The following is a 13,190-nucleotide window of genomic DNA, read 5'->3' as shown; positions in this document are numbered from 1 at the left end:
GCTTTATGGCCCTCACCGCCGCTGACTGATCGAATGACGGAACTGTATCGTCCGCTGTCCAGCCCCACTCTGGACACAGCCCGGAACCGGAAGAGAGGTCCTACACTAGGGTCGACGACCTGCTGACAGCGGCGCGGAGGACGTTTCCGCCCGTAACCCCAAACGAACAGAAAGAACAAGTTGCAGCTGGGACAACATGGAACGAATGAGGTACGCATGTATCGTAGTTAATCATTCGTCAGATCTGGACCACCACCATGGTGGAGACGATCGCTGTCGCAATGTTTGCTCCGGGCGAGCGATGCTGGCTCGAAGGAAGGTATTGTTGAGGTTGAGGCGATAGACACTCATTGGAGTATCTTTTTTGACGAATCAGGCCTGATTTGGTTTATATTCTAATTACAGTTGTTGTAGCCATTGATATCGACCAGACTTTCTTGTTTGAACTGAAGTATCTTGAGTGTTCCGGGTGGTATTGAATTTGCACAGGTTGTTCCGGACGATCGTTAGATAAACCAGACGTGTTTGAACAAGTTGAACGACGTGAAATTGCAGTGTTGCATGATATTAACTTTGGCGCGGATCTTTTTTTATCACCTAAGCGTAGAAAAAGCTTTTTTTATAAATTTTATGTTGATGTCTGAAGCCTGAATTTTGTAGGGACGAAAACAGAAATAGAAATATTGAAACCTATCGATACGTCGATGCCGAGAGATGTTCGTATTTAGCAGATCGAATTGAACACTTGCAGAACATTTAGTAATAGTAGTAGTCACATATAATTTTGATAAATAATGTTGTGACTTCATCACTTCTTATCGAATAAACATATGCGCTATTTAAATACTCTCTCATAATAAACAACTAGCAGAAGCAACTAGACTAGTTACTTCTGGGGGGTCTCCTCAATCACTTTTTTCCCGTCACAAGGATTAAAGCGCGAAGACTACGGCCCTCTTAAGAAGCACGACAGCTAGTTGTCCCTAAGAGTGTTTCAATCGGGAAGTGGCAAGTCAACAATAGTGTTTATTCAGGAATGTGCCATATGGCGCGACGCGGCTGATCAAAGGCACATTTCTCACGTAATCTGTTAAAAACACGACATGACAAGTTCCATGCAACCTGCGCGTAAGTTTCATGAAACACGTTCTTTTGTTCTGTAAATTAAAATTAACAGTTTAAACGATAGATGCGATGCACTCGATAAACGCTCTGGTAGTTGGGTGTGCCGTGTGGATGGCCATTAAAGCTGGTATCTGGAAGCACGGCTTTGACGATCCCATGGACGAGTGCGGTGTCGCTCGCAGTGTCGCGGAGGAATCTTCGCTGTTCGAGTCACCACCTCTTTCGGTAGTCTCTCGCGGAAATAATTTACCTGTTGCAAGTAGCCAGTTGCATCGGAAGAGTTAGTTGTCTTCGGTAACAACCCTATGCGATCTTGGCGCGACTGATCTCAGGGCACGAGCTTTGCTAGTCCGTGCTATGTTTTTGTCTCTGCCCCACGACTTCCCTGTTCATGGGCTCAGGTAGCCTCCTCCCTTAAAGCTCAGCCACAGCGCTCCTGAATCTTTCAAAAGACATGACTGCAGAGACGATGACAGAAGTATCTGCGGACAGGCCTGACGAATGTTCGAAGCATGTTTTCTTCATACGTATGTAACATCTCAGCAGACAGTGTTTGTGTTAGGATCGTCATACAAGTAATAAACACGCTTCAGACGGCGTCTGCGTACTTTCTTGTGCTTTATGTATGAGCTGTGCGACCGTGGCTTTAAGTATCGATCTGCTCGCGTTCAGAAAAATGCTGTGCTGATGGCTGAATCTTATTAAGATTGAGGATTGGACGAGTTCGTGATTTGTTACAGAAAGCAAGAACGGAAAACAAGAATAGACATAAAAGGACAGAAAGAGACAAATCGGGAGAATTGTCAGGGACGCGGGCTGCATGACAGCAGCTGAGGGTATGCGAAACATGGACGGCAGGAAATGTGAGATTCTCGGCGCTCAATCCCTAGGCAACAGCGGTACGGCTTTAGTCACCTCTAAAGGCAACAATCTGCCTTATCGAAAAGGGCTACTATCGTTTACGTGGGTGGGCGTGCATCCCTTCAGAGCTAGGATCTTAGTGCGTGACACTCGTCACATGCTGGGATACCGCGTGGACGAGTGTCCCTGTTATACGGCCCCGCTGTACCCCTCTTGCGGATCTCGACCGCGCTATCGAACGATGCTCCCTGCCTCAGCAGCACGCCAATGTGTGTGAAACTCCGGCTGACACCCTCTCACCAGAGCTAAAACCTCAAAAGAGTGCAACTGCATCGGCAGTTAACACATAAGACGTTGTTCAAAGAAACGACTGCACCGCCCCCATTCCGGCGACCCACACGACACCAAACAAAACCTCACTGCCTTTCCGCGCCTGACTGCGTCAGCAACCTAATGCCATTGCAATCCACCGCAGCTTTCACACCGGCTCCAGGACACCTCCAGGCGTCACCGTTGATCACCGCAGTAGCAAACGCAGCTTCGCTAACGACGTGGCGGAGATAACCGTGCAGACATCGCACCTATCGACTGTCACAAATCGATCACAGGTGACTCAGACTTCAGCTCTCCAACCCACGCACCAGGCTCCGCAGCAGCACCGCGGCATACACCGTCTGCCGTGCTTGAAACGACGCAGCGACGCCCTACGTCAAGCAAATTCAGCGCGTCGTGCAGCTGGAGCTCAGCATCCTGGAAAAAGTTCAGCAAGCCATAGAAAGTCCCATGCGCGTCACGACCGTGACGGAAAAACTTCTTCCACCACAGACCGCGGTGCATAATCCTGCTGCCTCCACCCCCCTCCTGCGCTTAGGGCACCCTCCCCCTCGCGGGGCATCCTCCATTTCCTTCCTTTAAAATCACCTACCCACTGTCGGAAACTAATCCATGGGCGCACGACCTACACTACGTGATCCAGTGGAACTGCCGTACGCCGCACAAGAAGGACGACGTCGTAGCACGGCTTCAACTAGAACACGTTCACGACGAACCCACCATACTCGCCCTACAAGAGTTTAAAGGACCGCTACTGTGATTACAGGGGTACGACGGTTATTCGTCACATGCGGATCCAGCAGAACCCGTCAAGATGGCTCTATACGTAAAAAAAGAAACCACCACGCACGTTCGAATCGACGCTAAACCTTGGGGTACAACCATTACTAGCGTCGCAGGGTGCAATGTTTAGCTCACGCCACAGCAAGACATCCTCGCCTTCTCAGTCTACATCGTGTCAGAAAATACCCGAAAATAAACGCATGACTGACATCGATCTACATGAGCTTCGTTCATTATTTTCGGTAGCAGTTCCCACAAGATCTAGTCATATTATGCGGTAACATAACTCCAAGCACGTGTCATGCAACTGCAGCAGGTGCAGTGCTCAGAGAAAACGGACAATGGAGGACTTTAACAATGGTGACCTTACCCTGCTCAACAAGCTCCATATCTATACACGCTTGGGCCAAACATGGCGCCAGGTTTACACAACACCCGATTTCAATTGGGCAACCCTATTCAAACTGTACACGTGGCCTGTGCTGAAGGATTGTTTGGAAAGCGACCACTTTCCCACTTGCATGCGCGTTCGACATGGCTCTAAACCACCGCGGCACAACGATCCGAGAATCCGATTCAGCCACGTTACACACTGGGATAAATATCGGCTCATGCTCGGTCAGCATCCTCCGGAAACGAGCATCGGACAGCTAATTCCTCAACTACTCGAGGTCAAGACAGCGATCTCGAAGCGACCTCCTGAAGCTGTGGAACCGCAAGCTTCGCCTCCCAGCTGCATACAGGAGGCAACGCAGACCTCGGCGCCTCAAGAAGCGCTTACGCAAGATTCGAAACGCAATTGAGCATTACACGTTTGTTTTGGCCACCGAGCAATAAATACAAAGAACAGTGAACAAAAATACAAAAACAACAACGAACACATCTACTTGTTGATCATGCAATTAATGCAAAAGAGCAAGTGAGCTGCACGGTCTGTCGCGCACTAGTCACCTAGCTGTGTCTCAAGATATGTGTTTGTCACCGTTCTTCCTCTACTGCAGGGATCAATATCGTCATCCTCGTCCAGCTCGCCAACTCCTTTGCATTAATCGCATGATCATCATAACCTTATTATATAGGCCTTCACCCTTGTTGGTGTCAGACTGGTGGCAACTGATAAAACCTGTTTACTCTACTGACACCTAACTCCTGGTTAGCTAAATTGGTAGCAATAGAGAAGTCCGTGGTTCGATACCAGGATCAAGCGGATTTCTTTTTTGGTCGCGCACCAGTCACTTAGTTGTGTTTGGCCATTTGTGTTTGACCTTTTCCCCCCTTCTTCCCCTTCTTCAGGGATTAATACCGTGAAAACATCTCTCCCAGATGTTGGGCATTCTATGTTTACTTCTGGGTCAACGTAAGTCGACCGATGGAGCCGCTCAGTAGATCTTAGGGAAGGCGTTAGTGCGGCCCAACTTGCCGGGAAGGCAGCCGATGTCTTCTTCCCTTAAACCTCAACACCCACCCTGTGCACGGACGCCAGGGTCGACGCAGGGAACGACAACGTAGCAATCAACAGCCTACACATCCCTTGTAAGGCCGCTACTAGGGTACGGTGATGTTGTCTGGGACCCCCACACAAAACCCGATACCGAATGCATCGAACGCGTACAGAGGAAGGCGCTTCGATTCATTTATCACGCCTATGGTAGGAACGTCTCGGTGACTGAGCTTCTGAATCGTTCTACATTAAAATCCCGCCGCAAGCTTCATTGACTAAAGCTCCTTTTTAACATAGTCAATAACCAGACGGGACTGAATTTTCCCGACAGCATGCACTTTAACACAGCGCGACCCGCGCGCAATAAACACATAAAACATCAATACCGAGGCCTTAATGCAAGACAAACGCATATCGGTTTTCTCTTTTTTCCGAGAACGATAATCGAATGGAACGATCTTCCGCCTGACGTGGTCCGCATATCCCAGGCTGTGTGTGTATGTTCTATTGGTGCAATCTCGTGAGTGAGGTGTGTTTATTTTGCTTGTATTTTCTATTATCTCTTCTAGAAGGAAGTTCACTGCAACACCCAGATATTTTTGTCATAGATTACCGGCGACTGTGGCGCCTTATGTGTACGCACCCTGCTAACAACTTTGTTTCGTCTTATGGTTGTTACCTTGACTCCTGAGTGTAGCAATTTTAATGTTTACCCATACTATCAACTGTGTATACTACAGTCCTTATTGGTTTCTCTTTCTGATGCTTTTGTTCATATTAAGAGATTTCAGATGTATTAGAAAAAAACTATGTAACCGCTCCTGCCCTGGCTGCCAAAAGGCAGCTGGCAGTGTTGAATAAATCAAATAAAGAGCCCTTTCAGCATGGTCGAGCTTAACACCACTCTCCTAAACGCCAACGCGCGGAGCACACCATGCGCAAATCACATCTGCATCGCGCACCTCCGCAACTCACCGGACTCTTACACAAGCACTCTTCATACTAAGATTAACCGGATCTGGAACGAAAACAAATTACCCGATGCATGGAAATTTTCTGTTCTTAAACCCATCCCCGATCCCGGAACCCCCCGCATTCTCTCGCCAACCTCAGACCCATACCACTATCATTATGCGTCTGCAAATTACTAGAAAGCATTGTGAACGCTCCCCAAATCTGGCACATCGAAGACCAACAGCTTTTCTCGCCTAGCTACCCAATATGGCTTCTGCCTAGTGTTGCGCAAAATACTCTACAAAAGTATCAGGCACGTAGAAAGGATTTTGATTCGGGGGGGGGGGGGGGGGAGGAGGACGGGCCCCATGGGCACCCCCCTCCCCTCTGGATACGTGCCTTAAAAGTTTATAAGATATTAAATGCCAATTTCAAAATGTATTTAGAGCAGTATTAAAGTTACTTTTAAAGCAAAGTATCTTGAGTAGAGTACAAATACTTTTAAAAAAGTAATTCAATAACTTTCGAAGATACTTGGCAACATTTGAAAGCCATTAATATAAGAATAAAGAGGTCAGAAAGGGTTGCTTTATTTTTGATGACTTTTCTAAAAATCACAATTTGCTGTAGCCTTTATGATCTTCAAGAAGCACCGTAGCTGCTGCCATTGAAGTTTACTCTAAAATAATTCGGAATGTACAACATAATGCTTGCCGAAATCGTTTAGGAACAAACGGTACTCATGTATTGAGGACATGGTACCTGCCGTGCTTTAGTTTGACGGCAGGCTCGGCTCATGACGCATTCCGCAATAAGTTCGTAATAGGACCCGCCGCGATTCGAGGGTCTTGACATGTAGTCCAGCATTGCATATCCAAAACAGGCGAACTAGAAGTTGATTAGGTAGCTAGATGTGTTGATAAATACTCGAGTGAAAGACTGACGTGCAAGCTCAGGAGAAACATCGACTTGAGGACAGCAGCCTCTGTCGCTGATTAACAACCAAGAGCATCACCCCTGTGAAAAGCGAGAAAGAGCACCTGTACCTTCAAACTTTCATTAAAAAATAGGAGTGTCAAGAAGGAAACGCGGGAAGATAAGGAGAGTGTCCACAAAACCGCGTTTTAACGCCCTTCCCTTGCCCTCTTCTGCGCCGGCTCAAACCATCCTTGAAACATTGAGGTCGAGATGTTCACTATTCCAAAATCAGGATCCACCTGGCGGGAAACTGGTTGGGAGGATTCTGAGGGTGAAACAATGCGCGCATTCGGAACGAGATGAAAAGAAACCCTTTTGAACGAGTTTCGGAGCAAAAGCTAAGCCACAGTGGCGCACAAGGAAAATTGGGGAAGGCCAGTATGGGTCACTGCAGCTCAATAAAGCCAGCAGTATCTAGCTTCTATGGCCGAGGGAGTGCCTGTGCTGTCACCGAGCTGTGTTTGGAGATTTTCGTCATTCTTGTCCAGCTCGCATGCACTTTTGCAATAATTGCATTATAATCATTACCTTAAAATGCAGGCCGTTCACCATTGTTAATGTTAGACTGGTGGCAGCTGATAAAACCCGTTTTCTCTAGGGACGTGTAACATCTGGTTAGCTCAGTTGGTAAAGCTAATGGTAACGTTCTTTCGGCTAATTAACTGAAACATGTTAATTAACGTTTTAATTATTGAAAATAAACAGGTTCTAATTAGAAACTTGCAGAGTGTCATCAAAAACCACGAAATCACTGAATATTAAAAAGACTTGGAGCGTTTCAGAAGCACGACGGAACGCTAAATGTTGCATTCGTGCAGGTTTATCGCACCGCGCTACCGCGCGGCTCGATAAAGCGCTCGCGCGTTTTTTCTTTTTCTTTTTATAGCCTCAGCTTTTTGCCTGTTGTACGAATGGTCACTACGCACTACTACGCTTCCCACGCACTCAAAGCCTTTCCAAAAATTACTGACTCAGTGATCCGGGAAGATGCTGAGCAAGTTTCTAATTGAAACTATATGCCTATTTTAACTTATTAAAATAATTAGCAAATCTGAGTTAATGTTTTGACTTATTGTGACGGACAGCCCACAATATTATGTCCCCTTGGCCGTTTAACTAACCTGCACAAGCCGCATTAATTTAGCTTTCACGGCTTTTTTTAAACGAATCCATTAACCCTAAAGAGACGTATGAAAAAAAAATCTTTTTTTCTTAAATCGTACATGTAATCCAAAGCACATAGATAAGATATACCTATCAGTTATTATAACGGACAGGAAGCCACAGGACAGCATTAACGAATGCGTTTTATGATTATTTCGTTAGCTTATCTAAAGAAAGTATCGCGTTAGGTGATTGCGACTTTATAAATTTTAGAAATTGCACGTCAATGTTCCTTAGAGGGGTTATTGATACAGAGGTGATATCTGTTTTTAACGCTTTAAACTAGTAAAAGTTGCGACTCTGATCATATACATATGCAGGCTGTGACTCCGCCTTTCCCCTCATTTTTCTTGTTTGACGTACAACATTAATCTCTGCTTTTTAAATGGCGCGTTTCCCAAGCCAATGCAACGGCAAAAGTAAGGGTAACTGTAAACATGTTTCAAGCTTGCAAATTTTCATCAAGGACCTTGCAAGAAATTATACTTTTTCGAATGACAGCACTGGCAGATAAATAGCTTATAAGCTATTTATCTGCCAGTTATTTACGGAAACCAAATTGGGATGTACTTATTATAATAAGTACATACCAATTTGGTTTCCGTAAATAACGGTCCACTAAACTCTTCGTCTCGAGCAAAACCGACAGGTATTCTAAAAAAATGTCGAAAGTATGAAACGAACTCTCAGTTTATTAATAATTTTTATGAAAGCGTTCGACTATGTTTGTCATATTTTACCAATTTAACATAAGAAATGTATAAATTTTGTTGGGAATTGTTACGACTCATTATGTAATATTTGTTTTTCGTTAGGCAATCTGTTAATATAAATGGTCATTTATCGGCCATAAAAGCAGTGCGTTCCCCAAGGAAAGGTTTTGGGTAATTTCTTATTCAACCTTTATAAGAACGACATTTTTAAACTTGAGCAAACTAGGAAAGCCCAATATTTACACCAATGATACAAGTCCACTGTTTACTGATTATAACACCACTAAACTCATAACGCCGAATGATATCTTAAAAAATTAAATATAAAGGTACTTATATTTCTTTCATGTAAATATGAGCAAGACTAAAGTAATTTAATTTAGATCGACGAATTCATATATAATACGTATAAAAATCTGTATTTTTGGTTAATCTATAATAGAATTAGTCCCTGCTTAAGTTTTGGGTGTACTTTTCTCGAAGTCATCTCACGAAACAATCATATTAATTGACAAACATGAAAACTGTCCAGCCCCTTCGGCCTAATATATCACCAAACATATTCTGTGTTCTAGAACAAAGTTGTTAGTACATAATTTATTTCTTTATTCCAACGTACATTATTTCGCCCTACGGAATGTGGTACAACTAGTCACAGTAATTGTGATAAATATGTCTATTGCAAAAATACACAAGGAAGCACACAGTCTTCCTGCCGAAAAAATAACTTTTGGCTATCTCGATCATGAAACTGGAAATATATCAGGCTTCTATTTGAATCTCAGGTTTTCAAAAATTATTTCTTTTTTGTAATCTGGACTTCAGGTCTCTAGAGACAATTCCAGTTAGATTTCCAGTCTTATAGTTTGATAACGAAAAGCTATGTGGGTGGTTTCATCTCAACTCAGGCACGGATTTGTGGTAGAATTTTTAATTTTGACGAATAAAATATATGTTTGCGGAAAAACCCTTCTGTGGCAGGGAGTGACATTTTTTCTCGCCTGTCGGAGGTGTCATGTTTCACTCCTTTCCACTTTTTGAATTGTTTTGGTAGTGCAATGTAGCTTTTTTTGGGCAGCTCTCATAATAACGATTGTTTATGGGCAGTAATTGTATTTTGATTATTTATCTTCACGTTTTTTTTTTAAATATTGTCAAATTGCGTCCCTTTGACATTATTTGTCAAAGTTTTACGAGCTCTTCCGAGTGACCTATTTAAAGTATCGTAACATATTTAGTGTTTTCAAAAAGCTAACAAATTTAACGTTGTGTTAAGAGAGAAAAGGCAGTGTATTCTCGTAAACAAGGACTATTTCAATATATTGGCAAATTGGAGGTGGATTTTCTAAAAAAAACCACCTTTTATTTGGCTGCCTTATTTTCTCTAGCTAGCTACTGCAGTGATTTATGAAGTAATATAAATAGAAAATGTTATATTTCGTTTGTATGGCAGCTATAAGAGCTCGAAATCTGATTTTGTTTGACTGTTTTGTCAGTAAATCAACTTTCTCGCAAAAATACACTAATTCAAAATTGGCGCGTCTTATTTTTTAATAGATACCTGTGAACACACGTATTATCTGATAAATAATTTTAAAACGATTATGTATATGAAATAAATATATTTCAGAAAATTTGTCAATATGACGTTTGTGGGCGATATTTGTAAAAGTTTACCAGCTCTTCCGTGTGACCTATATGAGGTGTCTTAACATATGGAGTGTTTTTAGAAAGCTTAAAGTATACTCCTTCAAATTATAACAAATTTCATGTTGTGTGGAAAAGAAAAAGAACAGTATTTTTTTTCGTAAAGCGTGGACTACTTCAAAACGTTTGCGAATTAAAGGTCGATTTTTTTAAAAAGCTTCCCTTTCCTTTTGGCTAATTGTGTTTCTCTAACTACCTATTGCAGTGCTTTATAAAGTAAAATAAACAGAAAATGTAATATTTTGTTTGTAAGGTGGCTATAAAAGCTTAAATTTTGTTTCTTGTTCAATTGTCGCCCAGTAATACAAGCGACTAATCAAAACACACTAACTCATAATTAACGCCTCTGAAATTTTTAGTAACTCGCTGTAAATTCCTTTAATAAAAGAAGATGCAAACGACGAGTTATGCTAATAAAGCATCTAGGTCATAGTATGTTTAATGTTTTTTTTTAAGTGTCAAACAGCCTCTCTGCAACAATATTTGACGAAGTTCAACAAGCTAGCTGTGCTGTGTGACCTAATCAATATATTTGTATGATCTTTACATCACCGTATATATCTAATTAAGCTATTTCTTTTGAGTATGATTTGAAAATCTTGCGTTAAACATATAACGCGGAACGTTTGCCCGAAAAATAAATATTTAGAAAGACTTGCAAGTTTCAAGTAATTTTTTTCTAAATAAACCCACCTTCATTTGTTTCATTTTTTTGTTTATAGTTAGGTAATATAGATATCTGTTCGGAACTGCCAACAAAAATTGTAAAGTATTGCTTGTATGGCCGCTATTAGGACTCGAATGTCGTGCTATGAGAGTTTTGATTGGGACTTTGCATAGACGCTCAGCTGAGCAGCATTTTGACCTATGTAAGGTTTTCTATTTAATGTAAGTACTTACCTCAATATCTAAGCCAGTGAAGCAACACTATTTATCCGAACAATATTTATTTACTTGGCACTGGCGTGATTTGTAAGGTGTGAGCTTAGCCCTATGTATTGAGGGAAAAGATACGTAATATTTAGACTCTCGGACAAATTTAAGCCAAGAAAAAAAAGTCTATGTAACCGGGTATGAATCACTGAAAACAGAAATGAAACATAAACACCTGACTAACACATTTGAAGCCTTACACGCTACGAAATGCTCGTTATTTTACGAAAGAGTTTGTACGCCAACAAAATAAACCGTACTTTCTAGGCGTCAGATACTAAATCGCACATATGTATATGTAATGCGTATCTGTTTGACATAAGAAAATATGACAATTACATATCAAGTTCGGTATTTCAAACTCAAAGCCGAAAGCAAAAGGCCCCAGAGGAATTCTCTTACGATCTGCATTCCCCTATTGGAAGGAACTAAGCGCCGTGCCCGCACTTGTGGATACGGACTTCTAATTAACTTTTTTTTTAATACACTACTCCAAATTTGATTAATGTTTATGGTTGGATATTGAGGTAACTGCTAACGATAAATAGAAGACCTTATATAGGCCAAAATTCTGCTCAGTAGAGCGCCTGTGCGAAGTCCCGTTCAAAACGCTCATAGCACGAGATTCGAGTCTTAATAGCGGCCATACAAACAATATATTACAATTTCTCTAGGTAGTTCCTAATAGGCTACTATATTACCCAACTGTCAATAAACATAATAGAACTAAAGGTGGCATTTTTTAGAAAATCGACTCCAAACTTACTAGTTCTTCGAAATATTCGTTTTTCAGGCACATGTAGCATAATATATATTTATTGCAAAATATTCAAAACATACTCAGAAAAAAGAACTTAATTGGAGCTTTGCGGTGATGTAAAGATCATAAACATATGTTGATTAGGTCTCAGAGCACAGCTTGCTGAAGTTCGTCAAATATCGTGGTAGAGAGGCGGTTTGAGAAATAAATAATAGAAAAAAGCATTAAAAATGTTATGACCTAGACGCTTAATCAGCATAAAAAAGCATATCGCGAGAGTGCTCCCAAAAAGTTATATTGATGTAGCGTAAAAAAAGTAGGGAAAAAGGATGGAGTGAAAGGGGGGGGGGGGGGCACCCCCGATAAACGGGAAAACGTCAGTTTCCACCTTGGCCGCTTCAACGGACCCTAACTTGAGAACAAAAAGCAGACGAACCTCCCGTTTGCGTCTCCTTTTATTATAGGAATTGTCCCCAAAAAATGTATTTTCTTTCAAAAATAATATTGACCCGAAATTTGTGCCTGAGTTGTAATAAAATCACCCATATTGTTTTTTTTGTTCAGTAGGGATGTAGGCGCCAAATATTGTGATGTTCGGCTCCAACTGATATTCTTTTCAGTGAATTTCGCATAATGATTTTTAATATTTGTATTGCATAGTTTTCAAGAACAGAGCTAAAAGAATATGCGAACATACGATCTTTAAAATAAAACTAATTTAACAAAAAGTAAATGCATATAATCAATACGGGTTACGGGACCCTGGGAAGTGTCATATTTCAGAGCAAATTATGGACACCATACTAAGGCGTATTAGCTCGCAACCATTATAATAGGACATAATATATAGAGCTTAACAGCCTCTCGGTATGCTTTTAAGGGAATTGTTCATTTCTAACCAAATCAGCCTAATTTCAGCGGCTACATTTGCTTATTGCTGATTACTTTCTTATTGATATATTGACGTTAGTGCTTTTTCGTATAGTGCCTTTTCTTGCTTTTCTATGTGAAAACGTTTAATTGAGAACTTTGTGAGTGTCTTTCGTAAAAAAAAGTGTATTTGTTTATTACGGCAATCGTGCACTCTTTTCGTTTTCGCTTATTTCTTGCTGTTAGATAAGTTTGTTCAAATCCGCAATTTCATCTTGGGGATTTAAGGCTTGTAAGGCTGTTTCAAATGTTTGTTTCCGCATGTCCTCTCCAACATTCCATTTATTTTTTGAAAATAAAGGATATTATTATCATAGTTGAGGGCATTTCATGCGCCCCTTATGCATTGTTTGATGGGTGCGACATTTATTCCAGTCACCTGTTTAATGCAAAGCTTGCTCCTTCTTGAATTGTGACTAACCGCTGAATTCAGAAAGCTAACCGCCAATCGCGACGACGGACAGTCGGCCTTTTCACCTTCCTTGAGGAAGTGGAGGGGCGCCTCCAT

This window comes from Ixodes scapularis, unplaced genomic scaffold (assembly GCF_016920785.2).
Source record: "Ixodes scapularis isolate PalLabHiFi unplaced genomic scaffold, ASM1692078v2 PGA_scaffold7__128_contigs__length_106722199, whole genome shotgun sequence".
Taxonomy (NCBI): domain Eukaryota; kingdom Metazoa; phylum Arthropoda; class Arachnida; order Ixodida; family Ixodidae; genus Ixodes; species Ixodes scapularis.
This window is presented reverse-complemented; position numbering follows the sequence as displayed.